Source organism: Grus americana, chromosome 4, assembly GCF_028858705.1.
Source record: "Grus americana isolate bGruAme1 chromosome 4, bGruAme1.mat, whole genome shotgun sequence".
NCBI classification, from domain to species: domain Eukaryota; kingdom Metazoa; phylum Chordata; class Aves; order Gruiformes; family Gruidae; genus Grus; species Grus americana.
Window position 1 is genome coordinate 58066373 of NC_072855.1, and position 25901 is coordinate 58092273.

General features: G+C 44.8%; 1 protein-coding gene across 2 annotated transcripts in view; it reads right to left on the reverse strand.

Moving 5' to 3' along the window:
- The window catches only part of ELOVL6 (ELOVL fatty acid elongase 6), a 76622-nt gene that overhangs the window by 24950 nt on the left and 25771 nt on the right, over window positions 1-25901 (reverse strand). The window lies entirely within an intron of this gene.

The window sequence follows — 25901 nt, forward strand, 5'->3', positions numbered from 1 at the left end:
CAGGTGTAGGCAAAACTGACCCTGGGGAATTTCTGAAAAAGGACAGCCAAATTTGGCTCCCATTCTTCCCCAGTTCCTGAAGACTGAACTTCTCTGAGGAAGAGAATAGATACTGCAGAGCCCAGACACACTTCTGCAAGCACAACACGGTTGATACTTGAACCAGCTGATCACGTTTGGTGGCTCATTTATCTTTTTCATCTCATTTTTTTGTTTCCTGCAGGCTCCTTGCTACCTGGCAATTTAGTTTCCCATTGTTTCCTCCAAGAAGACACTTAAAGATCTTGAGCACTGCAACACAACATGAAGAGCCTCATGAAAAGTGGAGAACCAGCAAGGAGAGGTCAATAGCCCCATTAAGCAGTGACCAATCCGGGTGGCATTGCCCTGCCTGTGAGCACCGGTTCAGGAAATCCAGTGAATTTGCTGAAAGGTCTCTGTTAAGGAACTTCAGTGATACTCTTAGAATTGTTTTATTTTTAAAACTGCCTGATAGTAGTCCAGCTCAGCAATAATCAGCAAACATTTGAACTCTGCTACTATATTCATTGTAAATCAACCATTAGAGGTCAAAAATAGATTCAGCCTGGGATTCCTTCCCACACAGCACAATATTACACTGACTAAGACTTAATGATGTACAGCACTAATGATGGCCTAACTGGACGGGCGTGTATTTAGGAACAGATTTTTCTCTACAAAATCCAACATTATATTCACAAATATCAGTGGACTTGGCTTTGCACCAAGAGATGCTGGCTCTTTATGGACCCCAAAACAGAAAGACAAACACTCTCAAGAAAGGTAACTACTTCATTAATACCCCAGAAAAGGCGGCAGCAAGCTACAAGATCTGACATTCCTTCTGACACTGGGACCCCAAGATGATGCAGCATCAGACAGACCTGCGATCAGTGCACGGCACGCTGCCCAGACTTCCCATCGGGGGCAAGGTTCACCGGCACCGTGGTATTTAGAGTTTTTATAGGATTTTCAATTGGATGTTTATACGAAAGTATGTTGCTTCACCTCAAGATAAAGACGGTGCTCATGGTGTCACTACTGGTGCCAAGTAGGTGCCACCTCCAGGCTCTTCTGTTACAATTAGCTGGCTGAGGGTACCCCACGGCAAGGAATGTGGGCAGCACAGCACGGTCCTGAAGGCCACGCAATACATGCAGCACAGTACGGCAGGCACAGCGTGTGCCTGCGCCTGCTCAAGGCAACAGGTACGCGGATCTCGAGCTCCTCCATGTACAATAGTCTGGTTAGGACAACTATGTATGTTCCTGTGAGGTCCACGACAACCAAGAAAAGCTGTAGCAGCACATCTGATAGGAAATATGAAGAAAGCACATACAGCCTTCACTGGAGATAAATGAATTTTATACGAGTTTGAAAGCTAAGTAAAAGCGGAGCCCAAAGAAACAGAGGCGTATCAGTATGCGTGCAGCAGCACACCATTTTCCTCCCACTTAGAAACTCCTCTGTTTCTAGTGACATGTTTATAGCTCTGTGTTGCAAAACATGGGTAACTGCATGAATATCCAGCTGGTGCTCTGCAATGAGGAAGGGAGGACCCAGTGCCGGCGGTCCCCTGGGTGAGCTTTAGCATCCACGCTTGGCAACAAGCCCCAGGAAGACCAGGATGACCACGCAGCCAGCACCCTCTCACCATGCACATTGAGATGGTCTCATTGCCATGGCGATGTTTATCACAACCGCATTTTGAAAACCACAAAGCCTCAGCCCTTATTCATCTCATAATAAAGCAAAAAGCATTCCTTTTCACTTCTATGGCTTCGAATTTTGCAGTCAGAGAAGGGGCAGAATTACCATATTTGATAGCATGATTGCAGTTCAGCTTGGCTGGAGGCCAGTAAATATTTGTTAACCAGTTTGGGTAGTGATGAACCACCTCAAACTTGCTCATACCAAACCGTCTAACTGTTAAGAGAAGATTTATGCGTTATGGGACAGGAGCGGACTCTCAGTGTGAGGTTGGACTGAGTTCCCATCTCCTACCTGCTGCAGCCTCTTCAGCAGCGGCACGCAGAGCAGCCCATCGCCAGCGTGGGCGTGGGTGAGGGCAGGCAGGGGGACTGTGATGGGCTGTACCGCAGTCAGCTGTGCTCTCCTGACTGCCCCAGGGCATCAGGAGAGACGCCTGCTCTGCATGCTCCTGCCCCTTCAATCCCACAAAAGTCTGGGCTTACAGTGCTCGGCGCAGACAGCAATGCGCACAACGAGGTACGGAGATGTGCAGACACGCGTACAGTCTCGCAAGCCAGGTCACGTGCAGCGGTCCCACAGGAGGGACCCTGCAGCCCCGCGACGTGAGGAAGGCGCAAGCCCCCCACCTCCCGCAAACGGCACTGCAGCGGGAGCCCCTCACACCACGGGCAGGGAAGGTCTGTCTTGCACTGCTCCATGCACGGAGCTCAAAGCAACTGAGAGGCACAGGATGACATCTCCAGCAGTGCAGGACAACATCTCAGTGCAGGGGAAATGACTGCAACGCCGTGCTGCCACGCAGCCACCAACAGGACATGGGCTACGCGGGCTGGCATGGCAGACGGTCAGGATTTAAGAGTAGTAGCTAGAGATAGCTTGTGGGAAGGCAGGCAGGCAGGAAGCAGTTCAGTTCTGGATCAAATACAGCCGAGGCTTCAAAGTAATGGTTTGACTCCAGGTCCCGTTCAAGAAATAAAGACCTGTCTGAATGAGTTAGCAGCTCAGGTCTGTGCTCTCTTTGACTCCTCTCCTCCTGGGCGAGACACTCTATGTATTTACACCAAGTAACATTTCATTTTGCTTCTTATTACTGCAACTATTTTTTCGTTAGTTCAGCCAGTCAAATGAGGTCAAGAGTTACATTATACTGATGAGAACAGATAAATTTTAGGTCACTTTTAACAGCTTTGTAATGAGGTCAGCATTACTTGCAATGATGGTAACCAGTGTTCCCGCAGTATGCAGCTTTGTATTGGCGGTGGCAGACATGAGAAGATTTGACTGCACGCATGATGTGAACTGCAGAGAGCAGCTGTAAGCAGTTTCAGACAAGGAGGAACGCAGTAGTATTATCTCCTATCAGAGGTAAGCACCATACTGAATAACGATTAGGCTGGTTTTGAAATCATCTCTCTGTTTTGACACCTTCTGACAATTTTTGATAACTTTTGCTTTTTGCATCCAAAGGACTTTGAATTTTCCCTTCTTTGCAGCATAATAATGGTTAAAATGACCGGGTAGTCCTGGTGATACAGTTATAAAGGGGTTGCAGAGGTATGTACTCTTAAGATAATCTGTTTAACTGCATTAGACTGGTATTAACCAGCTTCCTACCAGTGTTTTTATGATGGATTTTCCTGAAAGGTTCATGACTGCAGTCTGGTTCCTGGGCTGGTGACACAAAGCAATGGCAATCTGACAGCATTCAATTATATCTGATATGGTTTTAGCCAAAGGAGGCTAATATCAAATGAGCATTTTTAAAGACAGGGTTTTGGAGTTGTTCTGGAGCGCCATAACTTTTCATTACTATTATCTGAAGAGAATCTAAATAGAGCAGAATGGTGACAAAAAAAATAACCTTGAAACTGAAAAAAAATTAAAAAATCCCCCAAAGTAATTCAGTAGCAGACTCGCATCCAATAACTTCAACGTTAGCACATTCATATGTTTGTCTTCAATTCTGTTCTGCAGGGTAACACAGTAGACATAAAGACAGGGCTGCCAAATCCTCCACATTTTTCTGGCATTTCTGTTTCTCACAGTTGTCTCCCACCTTCCTACATTTTCAGACTTCAGGGACTAAGTACTGTCTCTACTGAATACAACTCCATGTTTCCCTGTTGAAAGTTGCCAGCTCTTTCCCCCAGAAGGGAGGCAGGGGAATTTTCTGGAGAACCTATAAATGCTCTGCTCGGGCTGGGGGTTACTACGAGAAATGGAGGGAAGAGTTTGGGGCTACAGGCTGAAGATGTGAGGCAGATCTTCCAGGACGCTAGCACAGAGGTGGCCGTATCACGAGGCAAGGGCACCAGCAGAAGCAGCTGGCACGATGGGAGAGAGAGAAAAGCGGAAGAGAAAGGATGAATGATAAGCATGGCAGCAAATGAGGGGAGCTGGCAGCCAAGAGATGGACGTGAAGCTGGGACAGCATGGAAGGGAAGGAGGCCTGAAGTCCTTTCTCTGCTTAAGCCCATGGAGGGAAGCTTCTTGCACCCACGGGCACACCAGCGGGCTCAGGCTACCCACGCTCAACACACAGCTTTGGTCAGTCTCCTGCAAAAATCCTACAGCAAGGACAGGCCGTGTTGTCATCCCCTGGTCCACAGCCCACGGGTTCTGCTCGTCCCTCTGCACTGTGTAAACCCATGAGAGGTGATGTGTTTTATTGTGGATGGATGAAGGTTTGTGCACTGATGTGCTTTTTAGAAGCTGAAATCCTTTATTAGGTCTGCCTTAGGGCAGAGGAATGGAGACAGGAAAGAAGAAAAGGACAAGAAGCATAACTGAGAAGAGGGAGGCAGAAACTGGGGCTGATAAAGGAAGACAGAGGAAATCCACCCCACCGGGAACGAAGCTGCTCCTCATTCACAGCCAGGGAGTCCCACCCAGGAAAGCCCACTCAGGCACCAAGGGGCGGCAGGGAGAGATTAGTCATCCAGCACAGGCAGGAAAACACAGCGCCGAAAGGGGCGGCAAATAAACCAAAGAGGAAAGCGACGGTAAACAGATGGCTAAGGAGTAAGAAATCCTGACTCCCCCAGAAGTACATTATTTATAAAATACTGAAAGTATAGAAATTACCACAGCAATCTAAAATAAGGGGCCAAAGCCTGAGGGTGAGCCTCACGTGCAGCAGCGCGAGACATCCCGGCGTCTGTGATGCAAAGTGAAATAGCCCTGAATATTGCAGTGCTGCTGATGGAGGTGGTTTCAGCCCAGATGCACTGTTGTCATTTTTTCCCCTGAAAATAGCAGTCTGAGTCATTATTGTAGACTTCTCTGATGTTAATGAGTAAACTGAAACAGATACAGATATATGCTGCAAAATTTAATATTTCCATAGGATTTTCTTTAGAATCTTTATAGAAAGGCATGAAGGACAACCTTATCATAGATCTTTTAACTATCCTCTATTGTATAATAGAGGATTCTCCCCATAACAGTATTCAGCAGGGGAATAGCAAAGTGAGGCAGGGTTATCCCCCTCTATGTACATTCTGTAGAGTTTTAAAAACTTTATTTATCAAAATGTATTTACTTTGCACAGGCAGAGCTCATTCTTAAATTGATTACTACTTCTGCACATGCTGTAAAGGGAGCGCAACAGGTTAAAAAAAACCCCCAAAACGCTGCAGTTGCCAGAATGGAGTGCTTCTGGCAAGTAAATAGGCAATTTCAGGCTCCCAGTGTTTTTCTTCTGGCTGCCTTCATCACGATTTTATTGACTTTAAAAAACAGACTTTATTGAAAAGAAAAGAGAAAAGAGAAAAGAGAAAAGAGAAGAGAAAAGAAGAGAGAAGAGAGAAGAGAAGAGAAAAGAGAAGAGAAGAGAAGAGAAGAGAAGAGAAGAGAAGAGAAGAGAAGAGAAGAGAAGAGAAGAAAAAAAAGAAAAAAGAAAAAAAAAGAAAAAAGAAAAAAGAAAAAAGAAAAAGAAGAGAAGAGAAGAGAAGAGAAGAGAAAAGAAAAGAAAAGAAAAGAAAAGAAAAGAAAAGAAAAGAAAAGAAAAGAAAAGAAAAGAAAAGAAAAGAAAAGAAAAGAAAAGAAAAGAAAAGAAAAGAAAAGAAAAGAAAAGAAAAGAAAAGAAAAGAAAAGAAAAGAAAAGAAAAGAAAAAAGAAAAGGAAACTAGGATGCTCGGTAAGATGAAAGATAAGGCACTTTTCTTACTGGTTTCTCCCAGCATTCAACAGAAAACAACAACCACTTGTGTTTATAATTGAAACTCCTAACTTGAGGGTCTAATTAAAGTGCTTTAACCTGAACCAGTGCAAATGACACGCATACCTGTGTCCATGGCTCACAAGCAGTGGCTGGTAGCCTCAGCAAAGTTACTTTCTCTCTGGTGCTTATTTAAAATTCACACATTCTGCATGCCTAAAAAAGGGTGTGAAAACGCTTCTCAGTCTCTCAGTGTTTCTACCTCAGAAATACTGTCAAAGCAAACCTTTCTCTCTCTCTTCTCAGATATAATCTTGACAGAAACAGCAAGACAAGATCCAATGTGTGGATACGCCAGATCTGCATATGAAAATATAACCTGTACTCCTGGCTTTGATCTGGGTTTCTGCAGCTGTTTCCCGTTGACCGTACCAGCCTTAATAACGGCAAGAGAAGGACATGCAGAAGAGGAAGATCTGCCTGATACACACATGCCAACAGAGTCTGATTTATTCCTACAGCTCAATAGCCTTTGACATTTATATTTAGAGCAGCAACGACAACAGTCACACACACGGGTAGGTGACTCACTGATGATGGTCTTTGACGTAACAGGCTATCAGAGAGTAAACAGGGATGTATCTCATACCGATCATCTGATCCCTTGATTTCTAAAGCCTGCCTCTCAAAAGACCATTTCAGGCTCTTTGTGAGAGGTGCTGTCGGATACACAGGTCCGTGCTCCCCCCCGGCCCCGGGGCAGCTCCCAGGGACCTCTGTCCCTGCTGGGAGCAAGGGAAGAGCATTCAGTGCCCCAGGAACAAACCCCAGCCAGGGACTGCTATTGCCCCCATCTGCCTCTGGGGTCCTGTCCCCATCACCCAATTCATGTCACCACTGACAGGCAGTACCTCTATCATTGGCCCAACTCCTTAACCCATGGAAAGGAAGGAAACACAGCTCTGGGAGGCTGCGGGAACTGTCCCAAGCTCGACTCGGCCAAAAAGGATGGAGGAGAGGGACCTGCATGAGCACTCCTTGCTCCTGGAGTGGTAACAACTGAGCCACGGCACAGCCTGAAGCCTGGGTCCCCCATTGCCCAGGTCAGGGTGGAAACAGTGAGAGCTGCAGGGCCAGCTACCTCTGAAGAGTAAAGCACATAATAGCTATTTTTTTGTGCCCGCTGCGGTCCAGCTGGAGATAGCCCCAGTTCCCCACCAGCCAACATGCACGGGCATCCTCCCTGGGGAGGAAGGGGCTGTGTCCACCTGAGTCTCCCCCCACATCGCATTCCATCAGACGCAGGAGCAGGAAAGCATTCCCAGGTCATTCATGCCATTGGCAGGGCAGGACACAGCCCTAAAATTACACAGAGGAGAAACAAGGGCACGGCAGTGTGGAGGCACGGGGGAAGGTGGCTCGTGTCCTCCACCTCCCTGATGGTTGCATTTGTTTTGTTGAAATGTGTTTGCCAGCAGTTTGTCACACTCATGCTTGTAGAATATACGTGTTACAGAGTATTAGCCATAAACAAAAATGTGTGCAGCCAGGGATGAAAACAGCAGCAGCAAATTTTTCTTGCTTTCCGTTTGTAGTGGGAAAATGTAAGAGAAACATAAGGGTGAGAAAATTAAGTCAAAAGTTAGGGATTTTTTTTTTTTCCAGATAGAAGAGGCAAACTCAGCTCTGAAGTATATGAAGTCCCTTGCTCTTTATAAGCCTCATAGAGGCTTAATGGAACAAACCATAAACCATTAAAAACCCATAAGCTACAATCCCAAATATAAGCAACATCACAAGAGAAAATTACCCCTCAAATGGAAAGCACTTCAGAAAAAAAAAATCGACCTCCAAAACTTTGGGTTTTGAAACCAGCTTGCCAAAATTTTGTTATCACTGAAGGCAAATCAGCTTCATCTCTGGCTCTGCCCTACATTTCCTCCACTTTTAAATTATACTTTGAATGGGGACCCACGCAGTGGAGATGGCAGGTGATGGTGTGCGCCCAGTGACGACAGTCATCCCTGAGTTTCCACCTTGCATGGACAGTGGTGCAAGCTGCAGCCTGGTCAGCCGGATTGCCGGGGTGAGCCTTGTCGTACCCTCCCACCCAGTCTGCGCCGAAGCCTGCGTCACTCCAATGCCTCTGCTCCTCCCCATGGATGGGCCACCATCTGACCTCACTGTTACTGACACTGGTCATAAGTAACAACCACTTTTGCACAATCCCCCCAAGTTTATGTCACCAGATCTAAGAATTGAATCTAGCCCCAGAAGAGTCGTAGGAGCCTACCGGCAAAATGATGACCATCCCTGTCCCTGTTAATAGTCTTCATAGCGGGTCCGTGTAGTCAGAGAAACTCCTTCTCTGCTGGGAGCCTCTGCTAAATCCATCTGTATCACTCTGATGACATACATAGTTCTTAATACAAAGCCTTGAGGTTACAACAGGTTACAAAATAGGGTGTCCCGGTGTCCCCTTGGACCCACCATGGGTTTCTCTAGGCTTTGCTGGAGCTTTCAATGGCAGAGAGCAGGGAAGCTAATGTAGGTCACGGGCACTGCAGTTCTGGTGAAAAGCTACAGTACTTTCACTTTTAATTTCATCAATGTAAGTTTAAACCTCTGGCCTCCACAGTAAAAACCTGGAGCTAGGAAACACAACTGCAACTGAACTTGGGGACTACTAACCTACATCTCTCCCAGTCGAAGTCATTCTGTTTGTACCCACGTCTCACCTGAAGGGGGTTAATGAAGGTGCTAGTGGAGCTACGTCATATAGACATAGCGTGAAAATAAATAGATCACCATACTGCCTTACTCATTCGATCTGCTTTATCTGATCAAATCAATCAATGGTTATGACATTTAATAAGTTTACACTTAAAGGAGTACATCAATCGATGTAAGGCCATCAGATCCAGGAAGATCCCTGAAGCAACTCACAAATGTTATTTATATAGACAAGTCCTGCTTTTTTCACTGCTTTGGGGATAGATATTTATTCATTTAAGAGGACACAACACAACACCACAAGTAACACATCAAGAAGAATACTTTACTAAAGTCACCTTTGTCCCTGCGTCTGCAGGAAAGCTTATACACCACAGTGGCATGGTCAGGTCTCTCTACCACTGCAAATGCAACTTGTAAACAGTCTTGGAAATAATGTCTGTTCGATCTCAAAAAATATTTAAGTAGAAAAAAAGCAGTCACTCAAAATGAAACATGGAAAATTCAGGGATTGCAAGGAAGCAGTGCGTTGTTTTTGTGTCTATCCACCCCGAAAAGACATTCCAGCAGACATTGCTCCCTTCCAGCCTTCTGCAATACGACCTCAGAAAATGATGTTACTACAACTGCCAGTGGATTGCAAAACACAAACAAACAAAAACCGTTCTGATTTTCCTGAGAGCGTTCCCAGCCAAAAAAGACATGCAAGATTCTCCCAGGAAGCAGAGTGCAACCTTAGAAACAGGACAGCCAAAAGTCATGTACAAATAAGCCCTCAGAGCTAAGGCTTGGTGACCACCTTACGGAAAGTATCTCTTCGCAACTCCTTCAGTGCCGGAAAACGTTAAAGTATCCTGGAGGAAACCAAACTGAGGGGATGCCTGAAAAATGTACTAAATCAGAGTATACACTTACCACCCTTCTCCTCCCCATCTAAAGACACAAAACCATACAGACAGATCAGAGCAGGCCAGCAATGCCATTCTGTGGACTAGGTCTGATTAAAAGGGGGTACTGGTAACAGGGACATTCCAGTAATGGAACTGCGGAATAAAACGTCTTGCTTTCAAACCCTGTAAATGCTCACATGCCCTGTGGAAGAGAAGGGAGCGAGTGGAGCTCATGAAAAAGGACATTTTGGTAGAGAAGCAAACGGCAGAATATTTTCCAGCATCCCTTAGTGAAGAAAAATCAGGTCATCTGGAGAACAACTGCCTGCTCTGACTGGTCCCTCAGTACTTTTTGATACATGATGTCAAGGACTGCTTGATATATCTAATAAAATCTTCAAGGACATCTGACCTTTGTCTAGTGCTGAGAGATCAAGTAACAAAGGATGCTAATGGAAATGCTGCAGCGAACCTGGACCTAACTCTTGACTGGTAGGAAACTAGCAAAATCCAGAAAAAAAATGGGACAATCTTGCCATAATCTTTTCAACCACCTCCCTAAAACAAAGGGCCCTGCCAAACAGCCATTTTCCTTCTTCATCACCTGGGCAGCAGGTCAGGACAAATACAAAAGTGTTTCAGAAGTGCTTGAAACTTGCAATAGGGAGCAGTTCGGAGTAGCTAGGAGGCAGGTTTACATGGTGCTGCTTCCTTACAACATGATGCTTTGCAGCTTGCCCAACGCGCCCACCACCAGAGAAGATAGCCCTGTGTGGTAGCTGGCTACGTTATCACTATCAAATGGCATTTTCATGAACTAAACCTCGCCACTACTTACGTAAGAATTTTATGCTTTTCATTCCCAGCGGAGGCTTCAGTCCCCAGACTAATCTGATAATAAATTTCCCAGTACTTTCAATCCCTCACAATTCCCATGTCATTGACCATGACCTATAGCTTCTTCGTTAAATCCAGAATTGCTCTATTTGAAGTCAGTCAAGGCAGTACCTTTAAAGCAGACTCTTTCAAAAATACAGAGGCAAACTGGCCTGAATCCAACTAAAATTATTTGAGGAGAGAAAGTAAAACACCGTGAGAAATACTGCAAGCGATAAACTAGTAGAACAGATTTTCTAATTACGGTCAGAGTTTTAAGGATCTGATGCAGACAAAATTTAAGTTAGGATGACATTCCTAAACCTGCAATGGAAATGAAGATGGGACAGAGGAACTGTACAATCACCAGCACCAATTCCTCAATTAAATATCACAGCCCGGCTGTTTTTCGAGTATTTTCTGTAGACATCCTGAACCAGCCCAAAACAACAGGAATAAACCAGCAGGAGTGGCACAAGGCAGTACAAAGTACACGGCATTAACGTAGCTTATGTCTATCCTATCAGCAATATGTTTGTGACAGCTTGTTCTGGCTTTCCACCGCTGCCTACAGCTTCACGCTTGGCATGGGCACCCTCGTCTCCCACGAGAGGTGGCAGGACCCACGAGCTCTCCCGAACTAAAGACTCTGGGTCTTTCTTTTCACTTCCAGCCGCGAGGACTTGACTGATTGCATCCTGCCCTTAGGCACCCCCTCACCTAATTAGATGGGATACTAAACTGCTTAGCAGTATTTCACTTTCCATCGCAGTATAAAGAGCCCAGGTTACTAAAGGATTAGCAAGTATAACATTAAAGTGTTATATATACACAGAGAGTTGCCTGTCCTAGTCTCTGCTAAATCTTGGTCACGGGGACCTGTTAAACGATATGAGATGCCAAAAGGAAAGAAACCACAGACAAACAAGGCGATGAATCTGGGCTACGGTGGAAGCGGCTGCAGACATGACACTGTGAGAGGGAAAAGGAGCATTACCAGCAGCAAGCACTAATTGACATTCGGCTCTTCTGGCCAGGCAGACAAACGGAGCAAAGGAAGGAAATAAATATGTTTTTAAGCAATTCAAATACAACAGTCAGAATGTAATGACTGTGGTCGTTAAGGGGCAGAAGGGAGAACCAGCTTACTACAAATGAACAGGAAAGCCTGTTAATATGTCAGTGGCAGTGTTTCAGGGTTTTTTTTAAAGAGAAGGTAGCCTCCCATAAAGGTACAGAAATTAAATCAAAGACCTGACCTTTGTTTTTTTGCAAAGGTCACAAAACCAAAAATTTTTTTGTCTCCAAACATATTCCTTTTGCTATTGTTTTTCTTAATTGGACTGTCCACCGCTGATTAACTCCATAACTTGCGGATTTTCCTCAAACTTCTCTCCATGGCAGGTTTGCTAACTTAGGGCTGGTCTATGAAGAGGTAAAAAAAGTCTGCTCGAGTAAAAAGCCAGGCTACTCCTAAATTCATTTCCATATCACACAGCTAGTATAGCAAAATACTCTCTATACTCATCACCTATTCTTACCACTTTCTTTCATGTGGCTTTGCAAAAGCACCAATAAATCTGCCTCTTGCATCTGCCCGCTGTCTCTGTCACGTTATGAGCTGATGTCGTAACTACACACAAACCCTTTTACATCAGTATCTCATTCAAGGGTGCTCTGTGGTCTGTTTCTTCTTTCATTTGCAAAGGGAACGTAAGAGACCCTTGGCACCTGTACACAGGATCTAGTGGGCAACAGAGAAGGGGAAGAAAGTGATCTTTCCAAAGCTACTGTTTCCCCAGAGGATGCCCTGCAGTGCTCCAGCGCTTTGCAGCGCTCCCCCCGCAGCCTGTGCCAGCAGTTGAACCAAAAAGCCACCCGAGCACCGGTCACCCTGGCTGCCCCAGCACCCAGCAGCCCCATCACACAACTCACACATGCTGTGACTGGGCATCTCGACGCCCTCTTGCTCAAACCAGCAGGATCCAAGCGCCTACCGCAGTCTCCACGGGCTGGCACTCCAGTTTCTGTGCATTAAGTATACATTAACAATAGCTTGCTTTTACAAGCCTCTCTCCTTGGGAAAGGTAAATGCTATCTCTTTGAGGTTGGTAATGATCAACACAACTGCATATTTGCTACCCAGCTAACCTAAGCGCTCAGAAAAAAAGTTGTAACACTGTATTCAACAAGTTTTTCCACTTTCATGATGCCCTAGAGCAAATGGCAGTTTCCTAATGTTTATTGCTTTCGGTTGGTTTTGTTTTTTTCCTTTAGCTGTAGCCTGCTTTGAGATTCATGAGTGTAAGCACACTATAAATGCCGATCCGAGTTTCATAATTACTCTGCGTCTGGACCAAGATTTCACTCCAGCATGTTTTCCAAAATGCAGCCAGTCCTGAATTCAAAACGCCAAGGAGAAAGAGTTTACTCATGGCTTAGGGACCCATGCCAGTGATTCCCCTCCCTCCCCATTCCAAGGGTTTCTCTACTTTATTTTAATTTCTTTGGCTCACTGGGACTCCGGCCCACTGAAAACAAAAATATTTTGGAGACTTTGACCTGTACCAGCAATGACTTACAAACACAGACACGTGTCCCTGCGCTCGCCTGCATCCTGGCCACGGTACTGCTGTGCTGGGCCAGCCCGTACCTGCGCCGGAGCCAGCGGTAATGGTCTTGGGCACAACCTCCGCTTTGCTGCTCTGGGGCTCCCTGCTGCTATCTGCACACGGTCAGCACGGTGCAGGGGTGCACCAGCTCACGTGGAAATCTCCAGCACGACCCTTCATTTTGCTCCTTCTCACTAGCTTGCGTCACTGAGGTGACTGCACATGCAGAGGGAGGAGTGGCACGGAAAGGTCTCTGATGAAAAACATTCGAGTCCCCTGTCTTTTACCGAGAAGGCGCAAAGTCCGTGTTCAAAGTGCCTTTCCATTCAGCAGTTTCAGCCCCGCTGGCAACACAATGTCCAGCCGGCGCAGAGCCCCCCCGAGTGGGCAGCGTCCAGCGTGCCGCTCCAGCGCCCCGACCTGCAATCCCAGCAAAGCTCCTGCATGCCTCACCCGAGCACAGGCTAGCAAGGAAAAACACATTCAGTTTTGTGATTCATTGCAAATTATTTGTTTTCAGCCTATGGTTTATGTTCTAGTCCCTCTAGCTACCAAGCGTATCAGCAAAAAGAATCAACATCTCCCTGCCTTAGATATTTAGTGATCTCGCATGACATTGTTCAAAGATGTATCAGACCTACAGTTACAGAATTTTGTGCTTTTGGGTGTTGAATTCTTATAAATACAGCTTTGAGCTTCGCAACTACATTTCTGAAAAATGCTGGATCCATACTGTGGCCTCCACTCCGCCCATCCTGCCCCACCTCTGGCAGCTTTTGCCCTAAATAAAACAAGGGTGTTACATGGCTACAAACTAGACCTCAGTCACAACACTACCAGTCCTTATAACTTAAATCGGCTTGCGTTTCTTTCTTGTGTATTTAAATATTGTGCTGATATACGCCAAACTCCCTGCAGCACTGTAACACATTTTATTCGTGTCTGAGAAGTGCTCTTGTTTGCTTGGAGAGCAGGAAGAATAAATCCCACTCCTACTTCCCACTCGCTCCTGTTCAGTAATGCCAACAGTACCGAAAAAAACCAACTAATACTGATAGTACCACTTCTGGTAACACACTAAATGATCCTGTTAAATAATAATTAAAGAAAATAGGTTCAGTCACCAAACAAGTAAGCATGCGAGAATGTGGCCTCATGTAATCAAACCTTAACCTGGCAGAGCTGCTACAACTGCATTCACAGAAAGACTGTAAACTTTGAGTAAAACTACATTCAAGTCATTTGGCTAAATTTGGTTCTCACAGCCTGTGCGAGGCTGACACTTTTCTCAGAAGGCTCAAGAAAATGAATTGGTTCCATTAGAACTCCTAAAACCTATGGATGACTTGAGGCGTCATTGAACGGGAGTTTGGGAGCTCCTCGGGACCAAGAAATTTCTACTTTAATAATAAAAAAAGCTGCCAGTGATGGGCCTGTCTGAATTTAGTGGCTGCAGTTATCCAATAGAGCAATGGAGAAACATTCTCAAGTAGCTGTTTGTCTTTCCCACCGTGGTATACCGAAACATTTTAAACCACAGGGTGGTTTAAACCACAGGGGTGGTATATTAAGCAGCCTTCTGGCATACATCCTGCAGCCAGAATGAACATGTGAAAGTCCTGGTATGAAACTTAATCATCCTGCAGCTCATGTAACTGAAAAGTGACAGAATACAGGCTGAGAGATGCTGGCGCAGCTTATTTTTATGTGCTGGCCATTTTGGAGAGCATGAACAGTCCTGCAAAACTCTCCACATCCAGGGCTCCCCCAGCCCAAGAGGACCAGGGCTCCTTCACGCGAAGAGGGCTCCTTCACCGTCTTGTTGGTTCCCCAGCAAAACCCATGAAGTCACTGAGCAGCCTCTCTAAGGGCACAATTTTCGGCCAGGAGCCACAGTTAGTTCCTCACGCAAGTCAAAGCTCTGCATGAGACATTTCAGCGACTTCAGGAGGACAGCCTCCTGCGAGGGCAGCTCATCCAGCACTGCTTGAATGCTCCAACCCCCATTGCCTCTCAGTGCACCTGGAAAAAACCAAATATCTCTGCATCCCCCAAATTAAACCTTTTACAAAGAGCTAAACTGGGCTGGGGAAATACTTGGCTGTGACAGACCTACTAAGGAAGAGGGTGGCAGACAGGCAGCGAGAAGGCTGGGAAATCAAAGTCCCCGCAGCCTCCTGCCAGCGAGGGGCACCCACCGCTGCTTCTGGGGCTCCCTGGGCTGCAAGCATGTGTCACACAAAATAAGTCCATACCTGACGATTAAGTTTCTAAATAGTCATTTTCATCGTGTGTCTGGGGACAAAACACAGGGCTCTGCCGTCCTTCCTGAAGCTGTCAGGACTGGACTAAAAAAAATGGCAGAAAAACATGGAAACAAAAATCTGAAGGAAACTAAATTCAGGTCATGGCTGTGAGTCAGGTCAACCAGCTACAGAGTGAAGGCAGGTCCTTTTCTTTTCCTTCTTTCCTTCAATGCCAGACTTGTTTAACGAGACTCTCCTTGGTGAATTTTCTTTTATAATTAATGAATGAAAAGGAAACAAGCTCCTCTGCATTTTAAAAAAAAAAACAGCGCAGCTGCCTTACGCAAGCCATTTCCATTTTTAAGAGTGGGAAAAGTCTTTGCCGCCTCTGCTTAAATACAGTCTTACTTTTCAGCCTTGTTTTATTTGGGAGGTAGAGGGGGAACAAGTGAGAGTCTTAAATGATTGAGGATTTCTGCATTTGTATTAAATGCTAAACACTAACAAAATAACAGTGAGAAACAGTCGCTGGCACACAGGCTGGGGCAAATCTATCCCAACAAACACAGCGGGTGGCTGATCTCGCAAGGTCTGAAAGACTATCTTGATCCGCAGCGTGTGCTAACCACATATGCTTTAAATTTAAAAAAAAAAAAAAAAAAAATCTCTGGATGCCTTACATAGGCTCGCACAACTCTTCCCTGCTATACATCTATTAAAAAAACCTGGCAGGTTGAGTTCGCTCTCACACAAGGGGGAAGGTGAGGAAGGTATATAATCTCTTCACTTTTCTTGGCACCAGAACAAACCCACAGACGCCAGCCACGGCTACGCGTAGGCAGGAAGATGGCTCCCAACCATTAGGACATCCAAACTCTGGGCGACTCTGCTTTCCAAGTGCAAAAAGGTTTGCCTGCTTCAAAGATGAAGCTTGGCAAGTTTGGGAAAAAAAAAAAAAAAAAAAAGACCAGGTGAGGGGCTGCATGACCCTGCAGGTCCCTTTTACAAAATAAACCTGGGCTCGGGCACTTCTGCCTGCACCCCATCACTTCCAGGATGACTGTACTGAAAGCGGTCACTGGGAACACAGACCCAGGACAGGCAAGGCTTGATGGTGCTTGGTACGGCTGGGTGCGATGCACAAAGGTGGCAGAGAAGTCTCACCCCTACCCTGCCACAGAGTAGAGCAAGCATGCAAACCCAGCACCTTTAATTTGGAAAAGCTTCTCCCTTGCTTTCTGGCACTTGCAGTGCCAATGCAACCCCCCCGCAGGCTGCAAGGCAGGGACTTGTTGAGCAAGATGCACACAGTGAAACTCCACCTGAGACTCCTGCGCAGCACGATAGCGTAAAAACAATATACACCTGTCCTCTGTGCAGGCACCTTCCTACAAACCGTATCCTGAGGAAAGCTGCACAGTTATCAGCAAGGAAGAGAAATTCAGAGAAGTAAAGAAGGAAATGAAAAGTAAGTTTGCTAGCATTAAGGGACAGAGAGATTACATCTGCCCTTGCACGGACATACAGTCACTGTCAAACCAGCCCAGTCGCTACATCCTCTTCTGCATCCCTTCTGCATCCCTGTAGCCCCAGCGGCAAAGGGGGTCCTCTGTCCCCAGGGTCCCTGAAGACCAGGGCTGGCTACACCACTCCAACCAAGTGCCCAGGAGCGGGGAGAAGGCCTGGGACATGGATCATTATTCTGGACCCTGATGGGCTGGAACGGCTGCAGCTGCTCTGGCAGGGGGGGCAGCAGGGATCCCAAAGTGGGCCCTGGCAAGGTACTGAGCCTGTCTCTGGCACAGCGCTCTATAGACCCAGGGGTTTTGGCTGCACCAATAAACACTGCCAGCTCAACCCAAAACAAATAAATTAAAATTAACATTCCTTTGGGGATGACTCATAGCAGGAGCGTAGCCTTCTTACTGGCCTGTGCTCCCCTTCCCCCATGTGCTCCTCTCCCTCACAGGCAGAAGGATGAAGCACTGCAGTTTACCAGAGACCAGGCTCCTGCACCACCCCAAGCCAAGCATGGCTTTGCTCAGCACTCTGCATCCTTGTAGCTACACAAACAGTTTAAAGGCGTCCGTTTTGGAAGGCAACTCAGAGCAAAATGTTGAAACAGCTCACTTGGAAAACCTCACCGAGCTGTGCCCGTGCACGGATTCCTCTTCTTTCTTTTCATTTATTTTGCTGAAATGCTTTGCTGCATCAGTGCATTGATTTGGCTGACAACAGTGTATTTCTGGGAATTAACTAATAAACCATTTGCTAGCCCTTTTCTAGTAAATATGTCACTTGTAATAAGAGCACATTTTTGTTCGGCTTGGTTTGCATCAGTGGCATTCATTATGCATCACCACAGAAGAAAGTGAAGATTTCAGGGTTTGCTCCTATGCTGTGCATGCAGAAAGGAGAGAGGAAGGGATCCTGGCTCCTAGAGATAACAAGTATTTGTCCGAGCTGGAAGTCTTGGTAACTAAAAGTTTTTACCAGCTGATGCTCACAAGTCTTTGGTAGTCTCAAGCCCCTTCCCAAGGTACCTCCTAAAGGAGAGCACTGCACTGATGGCACTTGGCAGCCTCAGCCATCGCTGCAGTGGCCGTCAAAAGGGCTGAAGGGGAATTAACTGAGTCACTCTCTCACTCCAGGTCAGGTCAGCCCAGGTCATGCCTGAGGTGGTGCAGAGACCTGCACTGATCAACCCGGGCATGCAAGGGAAGCCAACAGGGCTGCCAAGCTGGTGTTTGCTCCCAGTTGCAAATTCACACATAGGAGTACTACCTTCTGTGCTTTTCCACATAAGTCTATCTGTGACCGTACACGTATCAAGAAAAAATAGCAATAACGTAGGTTACTGCAACTTACTGGGCAGGGAGGGGAGGGAACGAGCCTTGCTTAGGGCATAAACCGGGCAGAAAGCATGTATTTCTGCAGCTGGGAAATACAGCTCAGCAACTCCAAGCCAAACATAAATGCTGCAGGCAAAGCTGTTCTACTGCCTGTCAAATAACAAACATATTTGTATTTGTCCTCTTTATCTGCACAGGCCCAGTGGGAAATAACAGAGTGAGGTGGCCAAACACTGCCAAAATACGTGGTGAAAGTGCACAGAAGCTAGGAGATATTGCACCTCTCTTACTGCCAGAGAAGTGCTTAGGTCTGGCCCAGAGCTCAGGGGTATTAATGGAAAATTCCCTGTCATTTCAGAGCACTTTGGAGAAGTTGCATATTAGTTGGTGCATATTGCTTTTGTCATTTGCTATCCCTAACTCAGCAAAACTCAACAGCTTTAACAACCTTCTTTTAGTTCTTACTCCTCCAAGTCCCTCTCCCAGTATTTTTTCTTGATGAAGCAACCTTTCTTACGGGACAGATCTGCTTTCAGCGATCTCTCCTTCTGTGTGACCTCTTCACAGGCAGAGGTGGCTTGAACAAGTCTGTTCCGCTCCCCTGGGGCTCCCTGAAGTGTCTCCAAAGCGTTCAATACTGTTCTTGGCTGACTTGGTTGGCACAACTGCCACTCCTTCTGTGGGTGTGTTCACTCTATCTATATTGCTTACTAAGTGAAAAAGAAACATTTGAAAAAGCTATTCCTCATTTAAAAAACTCACAGGGCCCTGCTTCCAAGAGTGAGTTAAACAAAGGTATCTGAAGAGGGGAACTACGCATCTGACCATGTTCCTGCTTTGGTCAACCGCAGAAGTCAATTCAAGCCATTTACAACCTGCATTCGTATGACAGCAGTCATTAGGAGGGAGTGAGAAGGGGACAGGTATCGCTGCAGGCTTGCCTTCTGCTTCCTGCAGATCAGGCTCGCGTGAGTCCCACTTGCTGCACGTGGGTGGTGTCACCCCTGGTCCTGCTACGGCTTAGCTTCCTCTCGAAACAAGCTGAGAAGCCCCTGGGCTGCTGAGGAACATTCCACATGAAGTAAAAGCAAGGCAGTCTCTACTAAAGACAAAAACCAATTTGTCTCTTTCTATTAATTTTTGGCCTGTCCAACATATCTGAGCCCATTACAGTTCATTCCATTGGCATTCATGGCAGTAGTACGAGACCGTCTTTGCACTGGTGCCAGGCTGGCTGCACTGTGAACATGCATTGAGTAACTCCTTCATTATAGTTACCCTAGTGCAGGTTTTTCGTGCGACAAGACTCTACAGTACGTCTGAAGAACAGAAATAAAACCAGAACTTACTAGGAGCACAAGTAACTAACTTCATCTTTGGTTTACAACAGCAGCTTGTTGGATACAGCACGTATGTTACATACGTAAGTACCACTTCATTAACTTCATTGTAGGTCACTTGAAGTATCTCGGTTTAGTTGTCCAGATGTAAAACAAATATATAATGATGTTTTCAATGTCCGCCTTGTCTTCTTAAACTTTGGAGGCACCGTCTCTTGCAATGTGTCTGTAACACAACTGTGTTTGCTAGAGCCTGTTAATCACACAAAAATATTAAATAGCAAAGCCAGGAGGGAAAACTATCTTCTTCCCTAACTTCCCATACCTGTGCAGAATGCCACAGTTTTGAGACACATAAAGACATGTTAGTGTGGACAGATTCAGTCATAACTAGCAGTTACTTTTACTATATACTCATATACAGTACTTTTCCTAACAGTGGGCTGTTTGTAAATGCAGCTGACTTCAGGCCATAATTACTATGCAAACTGGTTCATCTACCTTAAATACCTGCGTAACCTTGTTACTGCTCACACTCTTTAATGTTTTTACTTCTCTCCAGAAAAAGGACAGTGCCATTTTACAGATGGGAGGCCGTGGTACAAAAAATAGACTTGGCCACATTCCCATCTCTGCTTTTGAGTCCATGCTGTGGGGGAATGCTGTCCAATGGCAAGAATTAGCACAAACTGATTTATGACTTCTTCCCCTTTCTCTCTCCTCCTCCACTCATTCACCCCAGGAAAGAGAGAAATGTGTCTTAGACTCTAGAGCAATTTCTCATCGGGTCTAGGATTATAAATACAGTGCTCTCGGATGATCCTTAGCAAAGAAGTCTCTCCTTGCGGTCAGTCCAGCCAACTCTCAGTCTGTGACTGTAGGGTAACAGCTTCATTGTTTGGAAACCCTTGAGACTTGTCTACAAACCACTTTTAGCTTACACCTATTCCTGGGTCTCGCATGGAGCTGCTCCCCCATCTACCTGCACACAAGTAGAGGGACAGGCTGTTTCACTGGCCCTAAAAAAGACCTGTTGGACGATAAATGACAACACGGCACCTTGTGGAGCACATGCAGGTTCAGGAAGACATGGGAAAAGAGGGATGACAGCAACGGCAAATAACAGTCCTCGTGGCGGCAGTGGGACCAGACCTGACCTGACATGCTTATAATGGGCATGGGAGTGATGTGGTGAACAAATTCACACACTTTCAGCAAACTGGAGTCATTGTACTGTTGGGCTGCCAGATCAGTGCTCAGGAAACTAGAGCTGCTCCATCACAAATTTTCCTGTGATCTTGAGCAAAGAAAATTTGACCATGTTCTTAGTCATAATCAGGTGCCAAATTCTCATGGAAACCACTTGTTGATTCTGGTCAGCTCTCCTCAGTATACTCATGTCTACATATCCAAACTAATCTTGATACTCGGTCGAGTTTGATTTTATCCAAGTCAATGACAACTCTCCTGCCCCCCAACCTTTCTTATCTTGCAGACTTTTCAGTGTTTGAGGGAGGAAGTAAGGCACAAAGTATTGCCCAAGACCCTTTCTCTACTCAAACACACTTCTGATTATTCATTTCATTAATTGCATTAGGGAACCGCAACATCAAGCACATCACATTTAGGACACATCTCCATTCTCCTTTTTAATACCTCTTCATGATTTGCAATGTATTTCTCTCATTTAGAGGCAGCATAACATTTCCTAACACAGACTGAATTTATTCAGAAGCACAGAAGTCAGTTGCCTTTACTACTGAGAGATGCACTTCAGTGTAATTAGTTTCATGACTATTAATGAAATAACTCATTTGAACTTTTGCCACTAAAATGTTAATGAGTAAGACCGGATAGTGGTTTGGTAATGGGATATAGATCCTTTTACAGTTTGTTAGTTCAGATCTGGCCCATGTCCACCATGACCAAAGGTCATTACCACCTGAAGACTATTTGATAATCTCTGTGAGACGAGCTGGTAGCATTAACGCCATGCTTAGCAAGAAACAGCCTTACTATTTCCTCTCAGCAGAAAAGCAAAGCGGGGAAAGGTCACTGCAGCGTGCTACTTTTACATAGCTGCGGTCAGAACCTTTCAGTCGTTAGGACTGTTCACCCAGCACCTTTCACCAGCAATGAATTCAATGAAGGCAGAAGAGAAATAAATTGAGTTGAAAAAAGCTTGCGGATTTTTTTGTGCGAGATACAATTAGCCCTTCTGACTCACTGCCACAGATTGTTTGCTTTTAGCACACTCCTAAAGAGAACTGGAAAAATAAATAAATACTAAACCCCATAAAAGATCATAGTTGGTGTTTCTAAGTCTTAGCCAGTCACTCATCAGGTTCAGAAAAGCATTTCAGAGATGAACATGTTATTCCTGGTATATTGTTCACTATCGCCACTCCAGCAAACCAAAAGGTTAAACATGACATTCAATAGTAGCCAACACATACCGCATCCACTCTTTTAAAAAATGATGCTCATCTCTTTGGGTAGTGATATAATTCAGCCCATACATAAGCACATCCCAAAATTAATAAATTCCCCCTGACAGCACACCAGTGTGAGCCTTATTGCTACCTCTTCACAGACAGTAAAATGAGACGTGCAAGAAAATTATTTGCTCAAGGACTTAGAGGAACTGGGACCGAGTAAGTTTTCATGGGGAACCTTAGGAAGGATAGGCACAACATTATTACTCAAACAGAAATTCAAACACTGCACTCAAGCTGGCAACCCTTCTCTTATGACTGTACACGTCTCGACCAAGGTTACAGGTCTCACTAACAGGATGATACTTCCAGCACCATATTCCTTCGCATTGCCATCTAACTCCTGCCTTTACGTTGAGTCGCAACACAGCCACATAACCAATCCTGAACAAGCCACCTCCTGAAGAACTGATTTGAGACAAGCAGGCAATATATGCAATAAATGCAATAAATATAGGCAATATGTGCAATAAATGCAATTCCCTAGCTTACCTTAGCTTTCCCCTTCTTTAGTCTCCTAATAATATAGTTTTATTTGGACTAGATTATCTTCTGCAAGAGATCAGCGGTGAGAGATCTCACAAACCCTCACCATTCTTCTTGGCCATGGAAAATGATGCACAGATGTACGATAAATGAAACGCTTGTAGGGAGCTAGTATTCCATGATTTTTTTAAAATAATGATCAAGACATGGATTTCAGTTTTGCACTCATATTTTTGAAAGTCACATCATATAGGATAGTAATTTTAGCTTAATCTTTTTTTTAAAAAAAGGGACACAGCTTGGATAAAAATCAGTCACTCATCTAACTGGGCAGCTGTCATATATTTACATATACATACATATATACATACATATATATATATGACTGGGCTTGCATCAGCAATTGACAATACATGAAACAGCCAAGAACAATTTATTGAGCATCACTGTCTTAGATTTCTGAGGGGAGGGTGACTGTATGTACCCGCGTTCTTCAGATGCCAAGATCTTTGCAGCGAGTCTGGTTTTTAGAGTGGAGCTGCTCAGTACCTTCTGCAAACCAGACTCTCGTAAGGTGTGTCTGACTAGGAACCTACTGGGGAGGTATTATAACCATTAGTCACTTTGGAAACCTTGAGACAGCAGTAGGTACGCAAGGTTCAGCATCTCGCTTCGTGCACGTTTCAAAGGGAAACTTTCACATTACATCCTGTAGCCTTAACACCACAGTTATTTGCCCACTCCAAAGCAGTCTTTTTCCTCCGTTTCCAGCTTTCACACAAATACACGCAGCAGAGTAACGAATGTCGCACATAACATCCAAACAAACAATTCATTAACGAGTTAAGAACCCTCCAAACCCCACACCAACCTAAACAAATGTGGTTTTCCCCATGTCATGTGTGCACCCTTCAGTAACAACCCAGCTGTTCCATGCTCTCACTTGACCGTCTCCAACTGGGGTACGGAGTCACCCCTGCGGTCCTTGAGCAAATCCGTGATTGCACCCAGGCTGGGACACCCGCTCCCGGTAAAACCCTCAATGCTAAAAGAGGTTCAAACCAAAAAACCTTTGAGTAACTACTGCATCTTGATGAGTGGTTAGTACTTTTACCTGGGAAGCCACGCTGCCAGTCAGCGTTGTCATCTGAAGTACAACCGTATTTGAATTATTTGTTTATCAACTTTAATACTTAATCCAAATGGATTTGGATGTCAGCTTCCAAAACATATTGGTAGTACAAGGCAAAGGTGACAGAAGGATTACCTCAATGTAGCAAAGCTGAATCTGTCTGAATTCAGAGACTTGAGAGGAAAAAAGTGCACTGTTCATAGCACTGCTTGAATACTACGCTTTGAGTCTCTAGAAATGGGGCATTTTATTCTGTATTTATATGTTTTCTCAAACAGCAAGCTATGGCACTGTTTTCCTATTGACAGATCTTCTTACTGTTTGCAGTGATAATTTTTTTTTTTTTTAGTATGTGGGATTCTTCTAAAGTGGGATCTTCTGCATTTCACCGTGATGTTCCTGAAATAACTTTGAAGAAGAAATAATGAGCCTCCCCTTACTTTACAGGTTCTCTAATACAACGTAAGCAGCTTTACAAGGCTTAGCTAGTCTCTGCTGACCTAACTGCATATTTTACTCCTACAATAAACTAAAATAAGCAGCCTGCTTCCACAACAATTGACTAATTAACATAGCAATTTTGTTAGTTTATTAGAAGAAAATCCTAGTCTTTCAAAAATTAGATATAACAAATAGCAGTGGATGAGATTACTAAAAAGACAGACACAGGCATCATCTCAATACACAAATCAATGTTGTGCTAAGGTTGTTGTGTGGGGTGGGTTTTTTTTTTAATTTCCAGCAATTTAGTGGGTGGTTGGGTTTTTTTTTCTTTGCCTTTGATTCATTTTCTCAAGAGCAGACATTGCGTTCAAATCCCTGCTGGCTGCTGCGTTTGACCGCTCGCCAATCAGCACTACGGTGTTTATATGGGATCTGTCTGCTACTGAGTCACTGCGTCCCTGCAGAGAGCATGAGGTCACTTGCTGCTAGATCAGAGCACCAGCGGGGATGGCCCGGAGCTGAGCCAGACTGTGGCAACATCTTTTACATAAGAGGCAGGGTCCTCTGCCTTTGCTCCAGAAGAGGCCAATAATGGGCTTTTTATTAACAGGCATATTTAGGAAAGATAACCTCATGGAATTTACTATCTGGACCATCTATGTCGCTTGCACTGTGCGAAAGGGATACATACACTGTATATACACACTGTATATATACTGATGTTGGGAAGTACTGGGAGGAGAGGGTGTTTAATCGGAAAAAACAACAAAACTATCTTCTCAGCCTCAGCTCGTCACTCCTGTGATGGCAGACAGCATTGAGATGTGATGCCCCCAGCCTACTTCTTTTGTGTTTGCCCACGAAGGAATCAGCAAAGTTGCCTTTAAATTGCTATCATTAAACTTCAGAACTGGTGCCTTATGGAAAAGAAGCTAGGCAGCACTCAATTCAGTTCAAGCTATCAGGCAGAAAATTGCATGTTGATGCAAACTTACTTCACAAGGGTTTAATCATTTTCTTTTCAAAGATTTAGTTCTATCATATCTGAAAATTTGCTTTCTGAAGCCCCAACGGCAGCTCTGAGGAGCAGTATTTGATCAAAAACACGTCATCCTTTGCCTGTATCCACTGCCAACACTTTTTGCTTTCAGAAAAAAAAACGGTTTGCTACCCGTAGCCAAAGCTCAGTGGCCACAGTAGTTTTTGATTCCTCATTTTCATAGCTTCACCTTCTGGCTGATTAATTTGGGCAAAGGTGTAAGTAAATGAACATGACAATCCAGTGGGACACGCAAGGCAATGGTATCCTTAAGTATTGCTACATCCATAGCATGTAATAAAAATATGTAGGTAACAGATTAAGCGTGCACTTAAGCTGATCCCGTGAACGACAGTGAGCAAGAGCAAAGAAAGAGATGCAGCTTATCTCCAGCAGCTGTTTATGTGTCAATAAGCCTTATCTCACAGAGATGCCACCATCAATGCTGATATCATATGGAATGCTACAAATGAAAAATTGCATACGGCAGTTAGATGAATAAGATTTTTTTACCTTCTTTCACTCAAGAAATTCCAGAAACTCAGTATTAAAGGCTTCTAAGTAGGGACTTATGACAATACATGCTTTTTTTAAAGATCTGACCATCTCAAGAAGAACTGACAGGAAACACTTCTGAGAAGGGCAAAATCTTCCAAGGTGCCAAACCTTTTTACAGTGCTCTCATTACATAGCTTTGCACGTGTTTACTAAACTGATTGGTGTGTGTTTATATTACAGTGATCAAGACAACACTTCGGGTTCAAAATCAGTCATTTATTCACAGCTTAAAGGCCAGAAGGGACCATCATCTAATCCGACATTCTGAGTATCTCAAGTCCTCACATTAGATCTAGGAGCTCCTA